Source organism: Ambystoma mexicanum, chromosome 3q (genome assembly GCF_040938575.1).
Source record: "Ambystoma mexicanum isolate Mex_15411 chromosome 3q, UKY_AmexF1_1, whole genome shotgun sequence".
Taxonomy (NCBI): domain Eukaryota; kingdom Metazoa; phylum Chordata; class Amphibia; order Caudata; family Ambystomatidae; genus Ambystoma; species Ambystoma mexicanum.
The window spans coordinates 117500237-117515896 of record NC_090926.1 but is presented as its reverse complement, the minus strand read 5'-3'; the positions used below and the strand labels follow the sequence as shown (position 1 = coordinate 117515896).

The window sequence follows — 15660 nt, the reverse complement described above, 5'->3', positions numbered from 1 at the left end:
GACATGGTAGTGGTGCTTTCAGCCTCCTCTTATCCAACGTTCCCTTTGCGCCAAAACGGAGAGGACCCAATGGGAGATCTGCTCACAAACACTCACTCCATATGTGGACCAATCACGGACCACGGTGGTCCCAGGCATTCATAACACTCCAGACTCTCTGGCACCCAGGATGTGGATTGGGAACAGACATCCCAGCCCACATCCTGGAGGCAAACACACAAGGCATGCAGAAGCCTGCGAAAGCTTTGGGTTTCGTGGGAAAGTGCATGACCAAATAAGGACTGACTCGGGTCGGCTCGAACTGGGGAAGGTGAAGGGGCAAGATGGCCAAAGGACAGGACAAAGAACCTTGTGGCATGGCCATTTTGGAGCCAGGCCAACTATTCGTGCCAAATGCAGTAAGCGTGGATAACATGGCAAAAAAGGGTTCAAAACATAAGAAAAACGATAGCTGCCACCAGTCCTGTGCGTGATACACCTGCACAGTTCCTAATCGGTCCAGCGAGAGTTTCTAGGGCCTTTGGAATGACTAGAGACCCAAGGGTGCTGTAAAGTAAGTTACATTGCACTCTTGTTACATGTTGCACAAAAGCTGTAACATGAGGACATGAGGAAAGGACTAAGGGAAACAAAGTCTCCCAGTACTGACTGTCTTAAGGGCATGTCAGTTTCCCCATAAGAAGTGAGCGAAAGCCCAGAGGAGTGCGGCTGAGGGCTGCGCTTCTCTGTCAAAGGTTAGATCAGGGTGTAAAACAGCAGCAAAAAGTTTAGGGGTTGACACATGGAGGGAAAATTATATTCAAATATGAAATCTTTCCTAACAGTTACGGCCGCGTGCCGGGTCCCGCGCAAGAAAGAGAGGAAGGATACATTTTTGAAAACATTTTTTTGGATGCATTTTACAAAGTGCTCCGGTCCAGTCCCACAAGACGGAGAGATGTCCCATAAGTATAGAGGAAAAGGGACGGGACGTAGGAGTATGGTAGGCTGCAAACTGAAGAAGGAGATCTTGTGCGAGGTGCACTTGTACGATGACCACCGATCAAGTTCAAGGACTATGTGTTAAGTTTGTTTGGTTGAGGGGGAAGGTGTATAGTGGGTTGCTGTGTTTGAGCAGCTGGGTCCGCATGCTCATTCTGGCTCACCGACGCTCATCGCTGTTCAATGTGCGTTGATATGCGCAGAAGCATCCTTTGAATGGTCCTAGGTGGTGTGCTGTGCGGGGGAGGGGGTCAAGTCAGGTGGCCCGCAGCAAGCCTGGTGTATGGTGTGACTCCCATGTCGGGAGTTAGGCTTGGATGAATAAAGCCTTTCAATATACCTGCAGTGCCTCTGCCTTGTATTTCCTCCTTCTTCTCTTCCTCAGTACGTCCTCAGGATGCAACATATTCCTCCTCTGTTAAGTCACACTAAGCTAAAACCTTAATTGAAGACAATCATGAGTGGGAACTAAGCCAAAAAACATGCCTGTATTCTTTTTCTCCGTAGAAGGACTCTCACATTTTTAGCAACACTATTCTTATATTTGGTGAATTATTCTTATTCTTATTCTTAATATTATTATTATTATTATTATTATTATTATTATTATTATTATTATTATTATTATTACTGTGTGTTACTTATGTGTCACATGCCCATCAGCCTCAGGGCGCACATAAAACAATGACAAGCAACAAACAGCAGTCAGGGAAAAGAGGGAAAACAAGCAACTGCACTTATACTTAATCCGGATTTAAGTTGGAAAGGCGAGTTTTCAAGGCTTTCTTAAAGACAGGAAAGGAAGGAGACATCCACAATGGCAGGGGAAGGGCATTCCATTCCCTTGTTGCCTGCATGTCAAAACTAACTAACTAAATCTAACCAACTTGAATTGTGGTTGCAGCAATTTGTGGGAGTCGCTGGAGCCGAAGGATCACCTAGGCTGAGCTGCTCTTAGTGAGCTTGTTATATAGAGTGGAGACATACGCGACTAACATTTGTAGGTTAGTGTGAGCAACGTGTGGGTTATCCTGTGCTCAACTGGGAGCCAGTGTAGGGTCTTTCTTGATGGTGCGACATGATCATTATTAGATAAGCCGTGAATGGCCCCAACGGCCTCATTTTGGGCAATCTGGAGAGAATTTAAGTTAGCACGAGATGTACCTATCAGGAGGCTGTTACAGTGATCTAGTCTAGTGTTAACCAGAGCAGATGCAAGTAAGGATACGTTTATGTCAGAAAGAAAGGTCTTATTTGATACAAAAGTTTGGTCATGTAGTGACAAGAAGAATGAAGATAGTAAGCCTGAGATTCCAGAGAGAGTTCAGCATGTAAAGGTTTATTGAGAGGCCACCCTCAACACAGGGATTTCCTTCCCTCCCCTAGCACACAATAAACGGTTAATGTCATTTCTTTTATTCAGCCCTATCACAGCCTCATATTATTCCCCTTGGATCCCTCCCCCTGAGCTACTAATGAGCCAACAACCAGATCGGTCTACAGGAAATATATTTGTATTTATTTGAATCATAGATAATGGATATCACACTAAAATTGCACAAACCACCTTCTTTGTGGGTCACAATTAAACTTCTTGTTACACAAATAAATCACCCAAGTTTTTTGGGGAAAAACACAAATCACAATACTTTACTTTATACAGAGTTCACTTGAAGAAATAATTAGCACTGGTCAATGACCAAAGCCATTTACATATTCAATGCTTTACAGTTTTGCTTTTCCAGTGCGCTTAAAAGGCTAGCAGTTTAGTTTTACAAATTTGTGCAAATGCATATAGCAATTATTATTTCACCCACACTTTTGCTTCTTTAAAATAAACACAGGGTGATTTAGCAGTTTGTTTTTCATATCCCCCTACTTTGGTCTGTGTTAGGGAAGTTGGAGAGAAAAATTAGAATAATTTGGGAATTTTGGATTTCAGACCCCCTTCCACTTAAAGGCCTGTGTTGGGGAAGCTGGATAGAACAAAATGAGATTATTAGAGAATTTTGGATTTCAGACCCCCCTCCACTTAAAGGCATGTTTTAGGGGGCTTTGGACACATAATTACCCAATTCAATTACAGTCTATAGTTTTCAGCACACACTGGAATGAGCTTTGTTAATTTTGAATTTTAACAAAAATCAGCCTGTGGTGTCCTGCCAAGGGTAATTAATAAAATTATAATGTTTAGTTAAATAGGTTAAGGATCTACACAGTTTTGCCCCTCACCCACTATAAAGGGAAAGGATTTAAGGCAAGCAGACTCCCCCATATTTTAGTTTCAAATGGCGCAATTCTACTTACTTTTAAAATCTCTGTTTAAAATGCAGGAAAGCCAGCTGCATTTCAGGACCCTCTGGAATGACAGGGAAGGGGTCTGGTCACTCCACTCTCAAGTATGGCCACCTGCTCTCCACCATAGGACCCAGTCAGATTGTATGCCTCCCCAACAAAAGACAGCTCCACCCAGATGCAATCTCAGAAATCTCCTTTGGTGTTTCCTTGTGGATGTCAAATGGTAAGTTTCAGCAGCTCTCACCGATAGTAATTTTAGCAGCTCTGTCCCCTCTTCCATAGTGCATCCACTTTATATAGCAGTGATGACACCATCAAGATGTCCGTTTTGGCCCGTGCCCCGCAAGATTTCCCGCAACCAGGATTGGACAGTTACCCTTCTCTCCCCAACCAAGTCCAGCCTCGGTCTATGGATTGGTTTAAGAGTCTGGAACAGACATATATATGGAAACTTCCATTTGAAATCCCCTTTTGCTCCCAGGCCATTTTTTGTCAAAAATCCAGTTTTGTGTCAAAAACTTTGTGATTTACTAGTAACTGCCATAATAGATATATATTCAGATTCCGCTAACCACTGTAACTAAAATAAAAGAACTGCCAGGTCTGCACCATTTTGCACGCCCGTTTGGCAATTTTCCGCCGTTTTTACAAAAATCATGATCATTAGGAACATGCAATGTATTCCCCAGATACCTAATTTTATTCACCAACAGTTCACCAATTCTTAAATATAGGAGATGTTTATAGCAGCCAGGAACACCTTTTGGCTCGCCATTGCAATTCCCTAAATCACAGTGGATGAATTTTAATGTAACAAAATCGCCTTGAAATTATATTTTAAATGATACAAAAATAATGCAGTACGACATTTGGTTGCTGTTAAAAAAAAGGCCTACACTTGTGATAGTCCATTTAAACATAAGGGGGAATCTTCATATGTGCAAATATGAGTTTCCCTTCCTCTTGGCAACCTGTCACTCTTGGCCCGTGTCTTTCTTATTCTCCTTATTGTTTGAAGTTTGTTGCAGATCATAACTACCTGGGAAGCACCGGCCAACACAGTGATTCCCCACTGCAGATATATGGCATCCTGTCCGCTTATCTGAAGGAGACCACTATTTTGATCTGAAAAGCTTCTATTTCTTGTATTGCTTTCAATGTTCCAGCTTCCCTTGATTGTAGTCCCTTTTTTCACACCTCCACACTACATTTCCTGGCACTGCAGATAAGCTACATGTTCCAGGATCTTCAGAAGTTACGTGACATTGGTAAATGGACGATAGTTTTTTACCATGCAGGGGTCCAGATTACTTTTTTTAAACAGTGGGGTGATCCAGGCTTGCTTGAGACACGAATGCATGAGGCCGTCTCTAAAGGAAGTGTTCATGATCTTTGTGAACCATGGAACCAGAAAATCAAGAGACTCCTTAAGGATGTTGGCAGGGCAAGCATCACCAATGCACGAGGTTGGTTTCAAGTTAGAGATGATGTTAAAAATGCCTTGCGTTTTGAAATGACAACATGTTTCTTCATAATGGATGAAAAAAGAAAATCCTCACAATTCCAGAGAATAATCTGTAAGTTGTTGCAGTTCTTTGTAGAAAACATAATCATTCATGTATCCCCCATCAGCTCCGTTATGTGTGCTTTTCCTTGCTAGCCACATTTCAAAATCTCTCTGCGTGTTTTGAACTGCCCTTATGGTGTTGCTTAGCAACTAGGCATGTCCAAATGACAGTCTTTGTGATGTCACAGTTGTTTCTCCTGCCCCATTTGCTTTTAATCGTGACTTACATAGGCATTCACAGAGGCTCCCTTTTATTGGGCGGTGACTGTGCAATTACCCATTAAAATGTATCATTCCTGATGATGTCACTGGGTTTAATTTACTATTATTGTCAATTGTAATATCATCATAGAGAGGGGGTAAGAGAGGCAGAGGCACAGAGAAAAAGAGATCAATAGAAAATGTACAGTATCTTCATAATCTACACTGTTCCAAGCACGTCGTTGGGAGATTATACCCCGGTTCAGGTGTAGAGGCCAAGGTGTGCAAATGGGAATCATTTACTGTAATAGGAGGATCGAGACAGAACATCTGGACTCTGATTAACTGCGTGAAATAGTGGCATGAGGTTGCACCAAGATAGTGGGTGTGTTTTCGTTCACGTGGAATATATCTTTTTAATTGCGCTTTTCAATGGATAGTTGGTTATCAATGTGCATGCACCATATGACGTAGGTTTCTATGCTTCATCATGTATAAACAAAAGTAACACGATTAGAGTCTCTTGGCTTGACCTACAAAGCATTTTTCTATGGGATTGTCCCATCGAAAAACGCTTTGCGAAGCAGACTCAGAATTGTAGTAGATATTTTATTTATTTATTTTTATTTTTTACATTTTTTTTTTTTAATTTACTTGTGTATAATCAAAAACATTTGATTTTTACAAAACGTTAATAAACAGTAAGAAAAACACATTAGATATAAGTAGAAAAGAATCAGCAATTTTGAAAAAAGATAAATAGAAAAAGAAGCGTAAATAACCAGAAAACTAACACTTGACCAAAAACAAAGGATCAGAGAACGATGTTCATTGAGTCACGCTTGAATGGATTGTAGATTCTGGTTTAAAGTCAGAGCCGCTTCTAAAATCTTTACAGTCGCTATCGACCACCTAGTTCTGTCTCCTGCAATCAGACGGCACCACCATGTGTTTTCCTCTCGTAGTGATACGTCGTAGAACAAAGGGAGTAAGTAGGCTTCCCGCAGAAACGCGGTTCTGGGGCAGGTCATGAGTAAATGTCTTAGAGTTTCCACTGTTTCTGGGTTTGAACAGAATCTACAGGTTTTTACTTTAGTTTTCGTACGAATTGCTATAATTTCTTGCGTTGGTAGTTGGTTGAATCTTATTTTCATGAAGGTTTTCTGCATTTTTTTGTTGGGAAATTTTATGCAGTAGCTCATTGGTTGATTAAGTTTATTTGTTGTAGCTGGTAAATGAGCCAGGAGTTTGTTTCCTGTTGTTAATTCTCCAGTTTTGATCCAATCTGCTTGTGCTATTTTTTCCTTGATTCTGTTTGGGTTCTCAATAAGATCTTCGACTGAACAAGCCAGATCTACTAGTATTTTTGTAAGTTTTTGAGACCAATGGTTTAGTGCTCTACAACGTCCTTGGCTGAGCTCGATCTGTACCAGTTTGCAAATTGGGAGGGTATCTGGAAGAATAATTTTCCAATAAAGTCGCATCCGACTTTGATCAACTGATGCTTGCAATGACAGTAAGCCCAATTCGCGTCTAACCGCTGCAATTGAAGAAGATTTCGGCAGACCAAGCACCGCTTTCCACAAGTAGCCTTCCAGCTTCGTCCATATGGTATGGTCGATGTTCAACGCAGCGTCATTCCGTAGATTATTGATGGCACTACCTTTTTTACATTTATAAAACGCACAAAGCAGTCCTCAGGCATTGTGGCGCTGTTACAAGCAAGGTTTACATCGTTACAGGAGACAGAAGGAAAGACAACATGAGAAGACCGTCTGTCTGTGGTTCCTGATTACAGTGAACCTAGTACCAGACAGGTAGCAGTTGAACGTGCAATGTAACAAAAAGGGTGAGGGACTCTCCGGTTTAGAGGTTACAGGGTAACCAGGTAGAACTAATATCTAATGGAGCAGATATCTGGGTGTAGCTAACTGTGTACGGAGGGCTATATAAAGAGCCTTGTTTTGAGGGCTTTCGGAAGGACATGTGAGAGGTCTCATTTCTGAGGTTATTTGGGAGGGCATTCCATTGTTTTGGAGCAATGGAGGGGAAGCTCGCGCTGCCTGCTTTGGCTCTTTTGATAATGAGAATGTTCAACTGGTTGGAGTAATTGCTTGGGTCTGGAAGAACTGGCTCTGACAAATTTCTCTGAGAGATAGGAAGGGGCTGTGAGAGCGAGGCACTTGTGGGTTATGGCTAGAGTCTTGAATATGATGTGTTCTTTGACGGGGGGCCAGTGTGCAGCGCACCTAGCATGGGAGATATGCATTCTCTTGGGAATGTTAGGGAAGCAATGAACGCATTGTTTTGAATAATTTGAAATCTGTTCAGATTTTTGGCTGAGGTGCCAGCAAAGAGAACGTTGCACTAGTCAAGGTTTGCCTCAATAGTGGCTCTGACGATTGAGATATGATATAACATTGCTGACCCAAATTTTTACAAAAGTGCAGAGGGATAAAATATAATACCATTGTCTATTGGGAGAGATTTGGTGTTATTGGGTTGTCAAACGTGTGGTCACCAGGCAGTGCCTACTACAGAGCTACGGTTAAAAGGCAAAAGCCACAGGAAATCCAGCTTTTTATTTGCAACATCTTTGCCAAAATAAGCCCTTCTTGATGAAACTTGAGGAACATAGCAGGCATGTTGTGCATGCCAAATTTGGAGGCGAATTTGCTCACAGTTATGTGGGCGAGTATGAAAATAGTGTGTAAACAACTGTGGATCTTATTACAAATGTTTTTTTTTTCAAAGAATCAATGTGCCAAGGGAGAAAGGTGTGTGTTTGAATTTGATATGCGCTACTCGTTCTTTTTTCGTCCGATAAACAACGGTGTTCAAACAAACACACACATGCACAAAATGCGATCACACACAGCCCACGTAAGAGCAGTGAACATGTTCACGCACAAACACACACAGAAACAAAAGTCGCACTTAACAATACACAGTCCCCCACTGAAACACGTACAATCCATAGGACACACGCAGAAAACACTAGCACAGAGAACTCCTCCGGCCTGTCTGTCCGTGATATCTGGAGACTTGGGGGGTGCTAGAGGGGAGGGGGGCACAGTAGGTAGTTGGCTGTATGCAGAGAAACCCGGGGAGCGGCCATCCAGAACCAGGGCTTCGGTGCCCTCCCAATCTTTGATCGTGTAATCGACTTGAAAGAGGCGCAAGGCTGTCTTTTTCTGTGTGGATCAGCATATTATTGGTGCAAAATATTCATCACATCTGTAAAACTGTTCAGCACCATTATTAGTTCGATTACTGAGTTTCCACTGAATTCATATTCATATGTAAGTGGTCGAATGATATGTACTGATTTCAAACACTTTTCTTTATGTAAAAGCACTTTATGATTTGTTCTTGAACATGCATCCCGTACTACAGTAAACTTCGCGGACCCGATCTCAGATAACGAACGGGGATTTTCCGAAGCATCTCGGGTGTTTTTCCGCTCTGGCGTCCGGGGGTTCCCGATGTTGAGGATATGTTGGCTGCCGTGTGTGGGTGAGCTGCTGAGGCGTGGGGACAGATAGAGAGGGATGAAATGTGTAGCAATGCAGACACTGGTCTTACAAATAAATGATGATGAACACATCATCATTCTCGAAAATGCCAAACGTGCAGAACGAAAGGACTTTGGATGGCTGTGTGGCACGGAAGGCTTTGACTAAAGCCCTCATGTCTTTTTATAAAATCCATCTGAATCCAAAAAACGAAGGATTGTGTGAATATCGATGATGCAGCTCCTTTGGTCTGAAAAATCCAATCTAATCCACCCGAATTCGGATGAATAGGCAAGCTTCTATCAATGCAAATGTATTCACACAGTCGGACATGAATGTAGAAAGCACGGGGATACGGGATTCGCATTCGGGGGCGGATTGTTTAAAATAAAAATGCCCCCCAAATTCGGATAGACGCAAAACTTCAATGATGCTTTTATGAATGTAAATATGTGCACGCAGGCGGATACGGGTATAGGACATGCATGTATTGTGGTGCGGACAATTTTAAGAAAAACTGGAGCAAGAAATAGGAACCGCTTTTATAAATGGAAATCTACTCGCGGGCAGCGCCATAGAAAATGAATGGCTTTAGCGACCGCATTCAAGAGCGGATCCTTTAAAGTGAAAATGCCACACACATTCGGATGGACGCATATGAGAAGCTTTTATACATGCACACATGTTCACAGAGTCGGACACATGGAATGGCGACATGACTTGTGTTTACTGACATCTCTAAAAACAATGGACCCCTAGGTGATTTCTGGTGTGTCCAAATAATTGTACACAGCTGATGTGCGTCGTCCAAAGACGGATCTTGAATTGAAGTAGGTATGGAGCTGCATACAGAGTGCAGCCCGCACTGCCTTGAACCTTATAAAGTCCCCCAACCACCATGAAATGAACGCCATGTAAGGCCGCATCCGTGTGCTTTGCATGGGCTTGCGGTCATTCGTGGGCCTGAGGCTGAAAAGAAAAATGCGGGCTGTGTGTCTGAGCACCCGCTCAGTGTAAGGTTTCGTTTTCAGGTGGGAAACAGCGTGTAATACCATGTTTTCTAAATGTACTACAATACTTATTCATGTTATGTGGTGTGACAATGAGAAGAAACCTACACTAGAAAGAAGCATGGCAATATGAACCATCCCGCTTCTTGGGTACACTCCAATATAACATTCGATTATGTTTTCGTGAGATGAAAGAAAGAAAGAAAGAAAGAAAGAAAGAAAGAAAGAAAGAAAGAAAGAAAGAAAGAAAGAAAGAAAGAAAGAAAGAAAGAAAGAAAGAAAGAAAGAAAGTTGGGTCTTTACATGGGCAGTGGTCATAGATAGAGAGCTTGATCGATAGATTTTGTGCGCTGAATCAGGCGGGTACTTTGCGCCATTTCTAAAAAGCAGTGGCGGTATTCACTGGAGCACTCGCTATTTCGTGGGCGTCCTATTTTGGGGAATTCCCCGGACCTATCCCCTCTTTTTCAGGCAGTGCTATGAAGAAGCATTCACTCGGCCTCAGGCCATTACACTCCTATCTGCCAAGTTCAAATAGGAAAACAGTGCCGAGGAATAACGCGCCCGTCGCCGTCTCTATAAAATGAGGTGCGCAATAAATAAACAGCGGGAAAAGAAAGCATGCTTTGCTTGGTATGGATCCTGGCAGCGCCCAAAAAAGCACACCAGGCGCCCGATTTGCAAAGCGTTTTTGAATGTAAGGACTTTTACCCTAGTGTGACCACACGAAGGGAGCACGTGCGTTCCGACCATTCATTATCGTGTATTTTGAAGTGCATTAAACAATACGAACGGGAAGTTATTCAGTGTGACCCCCTACTTCTAATAATAATAATAATAATAATAATTAGGCTTTTATATAGCGCTACAAACCCTCAGGTATCTGAGCGCTGCTTATTATTACCCACGGTGTGTGGTGCTCATTTATCGACCTCGGAAGGATGAAAGGCTGAGATTGGCCCCGCCGGGATTCGAACCTGCGTTAGCAGGCTCTGCACGGATGTCAAAGCGAGCGCTCTACTCGCTGTGCCACTTGACCGATTCTGTTCATCCTTCAGAGCCGTTTGCTTCTTCTAAACTGATTAACTGTGTGTTTATTCGAGCTATCGATTACGTGGTTTATACTGGGCACCGTGTGAAGAGGGCAAAATCTTTCTAGAATTCACTTCTGCTGCTCCTTGGGACAACATAACGCTTCTCGAAAGACCAATCTGTGTAATTTAAAATACCATCTGCTATTATTCCGAGCGATTCGAATGCCCTTTTTCGATGTCATTATTTGCGCTGTATGGAGCCATGGAACTAGGGGGTGTTTTATCCTGTCACCCTGGATCGAGCCATTATGGGTTGCCTTCATCTCAGAGATAAATGCCACGAACCCGTTCACGAATTCTAGTTTTGGGGACATTCTATGTTTCTAAAGCTTGCAAATCGACGCTCCCTGGAGAGAGTGGGCCCATCGACCGTTCCGATTTCCCAAGAGAACCCCCACTCATAATGCGTGATCCCCAGGGCGTACGTGGGATCCGCGGGCACTGGGCCCGGCGCAGGCGGTGACGTCACGCCCGAGCTACCCTTGACATTGACTGTGCCTGCCCAGCTGTGTTGACCTTGACATCACGTGAGTGACAATATGATCCGGCGAGCAGCCCTGCTCTTCTGGCGCAGAGAGGAGAGCGGACCGCTCAGCAGGCCAGCGTCCCCTGTTTACAGACAAACAAGATGCCCCCCATCCCCCTCCCTGTCTAGACAGGGCGTCTAATGGCCAGCCATAAAGGCTCGGAGGAAGCCCCCCCTAAAGTTATGTCCTTCCTCCCCTTTGTCTGCAAGTCGCCCCTCCAGACCCCGCTCCCCGAACTCACCCACTTTTCTCAAGGCACAGAGAAAACACGGGAAATGGCGACTTGACACCTGGCGAGCGAGCTGTCTGTGGGAGAGGCTTTGCGCGTCCGCGGGGTGAGTACACTTGCCATTGAAGGCCTTTCCGCCGCCTGCCCGCAGATAGCCAGCAGCACATTAAACTTAATGATTCTTTACCACTCCGTGCGAAATGGAGTCTGGGAAATAATAGGCAAACGGCTCTGAATTGCACCCAGGCCACACGCGCATTTCCTGACATTAGCGTGTGTTGGCGCTTTCAAAGTCAAGTTATCTCGCCCCCCTCAAACGAATGTGCCGGCCTTTGTCTCTAGCTGGTCACTTGTCTGTCTGTAAACACACGAGTGCTGTGAGCCTAACGAAGTGCATTTCAATCGTCGACTTATTCTTGCAAAAGGCCCTTTGCAGTATTCGCAAAAGCCACGTCGCAACTATAAAGCGCTGTTTCTAATTACATCAGTGTCATACCTGCTACTTGAAGAGGGTGGGGGGGGGGGGTTAGGGGCGGGCTGGGGGTTAGGGGCGGGCTTTGCTTTAAATGGAATTCAGCCGAGGAATTCAATATCGCCACAGGAAAAAAAACGGATCCAGTGGGCATGTGACGCGTCTGGCACTGTTGACATTTTGGCACAAACGAAAGGGCCGGTCTGCTACAGAAAAGAGATGGTAGCATTTTCTCTTCGTGCCCTTAAAGCACGGGGTGACGGCCCGCGCAGGGCACTCGGGCGAGCATCAGAGACAAGGGGGCCGAGTCTTTGGGCAAGGATGTGTTTAAGGAGCAGGGGCTGCATTTAAACCGCGCCCACGCCCAGCCCTGCGATAACGAATGGGGGCATTGACCAATGCTAAATAATGGCATATTGTGTTTCCTGCTGGATGAGGCTGTAGAAGTGCCCAGGGTGGATATTGTGTGTATCGTGTGTTCGTGTATTTGCATGCACATGAATGTGTGTTTCTGTGTGTTATGATTAGTCGGTGATATTTACTGGAGGAACGTGTCGTTGTGTATGTGCCCTCCCTCTTCTTGCCTGAATCCGCGCCGTCGGCCGCTCCCGCGCACACAGGCTCCTGAAAAGCACCCGGAAACACGCAGATTTCCGGTACATGAAGTGAAAGATACCCCGTCCCACTTCCAAAAGATAACAGTAGCGATCGGTCTATAATGGGCGGGTCACATTCACACCTGACTCTCGGTGGGCGCACTGGGACGCCTCTCGTGCCCTGATGCCCCACGCCAAGGCAACATGAGAACATATACCCGGGGCCTCGCCTCCGGCATCACAGTGGTGCTGCAGTCATCGCGAGTCTGTGCCCAGAAATGGCAACTTACGTGAGTCTGCGGTAATACCTCGCATACAACGCGGAACTACACTTGAGATGAGTGTAAACATTAAAGTGTACACATTAATTTCACACACCTGTGTGACCCCCTCCCTAGTTACATATCTAAGATATGGGCAATAATAATGATTTATAAATATGGCAAGGATGTCTATGTGCTGTAATCCGCTTCCCGTGCACACACACACACCACACATCCAGTTGGACAAGAACACACAAAGGGAGGTATATCTTGAGGAGCGAGGGGCACTCTCTGTTAGCGTCTCTGCCTGGCCCTGGACGCTTGTACCATCAGGCCATCCTCCAGTCACCGGTAAGTGGCCACGTCTGCGGTCAGTGCTGCCGAGCGACATAACGACCGAGTGAAGCTGGCTGAAGGCACAGGCTCCTGGCCGTCACCCGCGACATCCGCCCGGCGTCTCTCAGCCCGAGACGCCGCTCCCTCTCCCCCCACGCCAAGACAATGACCTTGAACTGCGCCCCGCGCCACTGAATTACATATCCGAACCCTGCCAGGAAGGGCGCCCCGTGTTTAAGGTTACGCCGTTCCTTCCGAGCACCGCTCAGCCTGTAACTTACTACAGCAAACGTGCCGCAATGTTGTCGGCATCATATTTTTCGAAAGCCACTTTTTACGAAATGAACTTCACAATATTTTCTTGTTCGGCGGAGCGTTAACTTTAACCCGCAAATAACGGGAAGTCAGGCGCCGATGGCGCATTCGGTAAAACACGTGACTGCGCGCTATATTTTGCTTTCTTTCGTAGTTTATTAGTTCTGGTGAGTATTAGATATTTCACAATGGTGGGGGGCTGTATGGCCCTGTTCCTTGCCATGAAGTTAACGGAATCTTAAGGTCAGGCGTGAAAAGGAAAATATCTGCCTTGCCAGCGAGTTCCCTTCACGCTGTTAGCGGGAGAGCCCGTGCCACCTGGCACCGATGTGTTGGCATACACATGGCAACGTGGAGCTCGAGCCGAGGGGAGAGGGTCAACATTCCGATCAGAGGTGCGTGCCTCTGTCCTTGCCTGTTTCTCAAAGGTTTCACAAACTTGGGGAAGGAACAGAAGAGGAAGCCCAGAGCCAAACACGCATGCATGAAAAGGATACGGCCTGCGGGCATGTTCTTTAGTCCCTTATTTTAGGATATCTTGTGATATCACCGAGAGACACCCTCCTGCAGCGCAGTGTGCTTTCATAACCGAACACCCGCTTCGCACGTCCCCGGACGATAAAGAGACTCGCGCATCTGTGACATGTGTGCAGGCTGTGCCATACATGATGCCTACAGGCACAGACTCGCAGCACATGTTATTTATGGGGTGGTAAAGGGTTGTGTTGCTGCAGCTTCGCAAAGCATGGACCTGAACGGCCATAAAGCAGTTTCAGTGGCGAAATAAATTCACCGCCTGTGACTTTTGTTTGGTGGCAAGTATGAATAGTAAGAGAGATTACAAAGGAATGCCTTTATTAAGAGATTGCACGCCATCACAATGTTTACCGAACACAGGCAGCGAGACGGAAACTCCGGGCTGGGCCTCGGGTCGGACATCACTGCCTGGTTGCGTTTCAGATGTGATTTTATTTATTTATGTATTTGTCATTTGTAAAGCGCCCACCTGTGATGTAAAGGCAACCTGAATAAACGAGTGCCGGTTTCAGAAGCCAACTTGCAGGACACCGATGGACGTTGCCATTGCATCTCACCACTGTTCCTCCCCGGCTTTGGCAGAGCTTTCTACAGGCCCTGGCAGGCATGCCAAGCGTGCAAGCTGCCGCGAGCTTGGTACCTGTAAAGTACGAGGGGGGTTAGCAGAGGCGGGAGGCAAGCAATACAGGGCTGGAGTATTGGGGAGAAAGATGTGTGAGCCGATGCAATGCTAAGGAGCAGGAGCGTGCGCGCGCGCTTTGCGCATTGCCATGGGGCGCATTGTGCCATGTGTAACTCTCCAGTGACGTCCACGAGGACGGGTTCTTTCTCCCCGGCTCTCTATCAGCCTCCTCCGACTCTTCGTGTATCTACACCCCTGTAATGTGTGTTTCAGGGCTGTGTGTCTGTTTGTGTACATTTCTGAACAAAGCTTTAACAGTTTAGCTCGAATTGCCTGATGCAGTCTTTGTGTGCGGTTGTGTGTTTACGCCGGGTCCAGCTCAGGTGTTTGTGCACATATGCTCAGAGAAAGGCGGCGTGCCGGACGTACACCGCATAGCGAGACTCCAAGTCCGGGATGTCGGTATGACATGAATAAGCATCTATGTAAAATGTAAGGCCCGAGGCTGCGTGGAGGCCTCCAGGATAGCTGCGCCTGGGCTAGCCTGTAGCGGATCCTATGGATAGCTCTCCCTTGCCCCCCCCCCCCCTCCAGGGTCCCAGGGCCACTGCAGGGGCTGCAGAAGGGTGCCACCGCGGACATGAATGCGCCAGAATGAACACCCACCACTCCTATTGGCAGTCCCGGCCCCCAACGTGCCTGTGTTGGCACTGGCGTTCGCGGGGCTTTGCGGACTTGGGGCGGTGGGCGGTGGGGGGGACGGGGGTCTTGATGAGCCTGGCGGTCTAAAGGCAAGCTTTAGCTCTGCCTGAAGGCTCCGCTGTGGCTGGGATGTTTACCGTGGCCCCACAGGCGTCACCTGGGCTGCAGGGCCGGCTCCCGTGCAGCTCCATGCAGACTCCGAAATCTAGACTGCCCTTACAGATCGGATAAAGGCTCACATTTAAGCAAAATGCCTCTCTGGCCAGAGGCGGATCTGCGGTGCTTTGCGCGCATTTATGGAGACTTGAATGTATCCAATTTGAATAGGACAGAAAATCAAGGTTGGGGCGTCTTAATGTGGCCGCCGCCTGGAGTCTGTGAAGGAAGGGGGCCGG

The 15660-nt window shown here is 46.0% G+C and overlaps 1 long non-coding RNA gene across 1 annotated transcript in view; it reads left to right on the top strand.

The window, feature by feature from the left end:
* Positions 1 to 11227: 11227 nt before the first annotated feature.
* Positions 11228 to 15660, top strand: part of LOC138582196 (uncharacterized) — a 77421-nt gene continuing 72988 nt past the window's right edge. Inside the window, exon 1 of the long non-coding RNA XR_011304971.1 lies at positions 11228 to 11528. This is a non-coding gene — a long non-coding RNA (uncharacterized lncRNA). The remainder of the gene's footprint in view (positions 11529 to 15660) is intronic.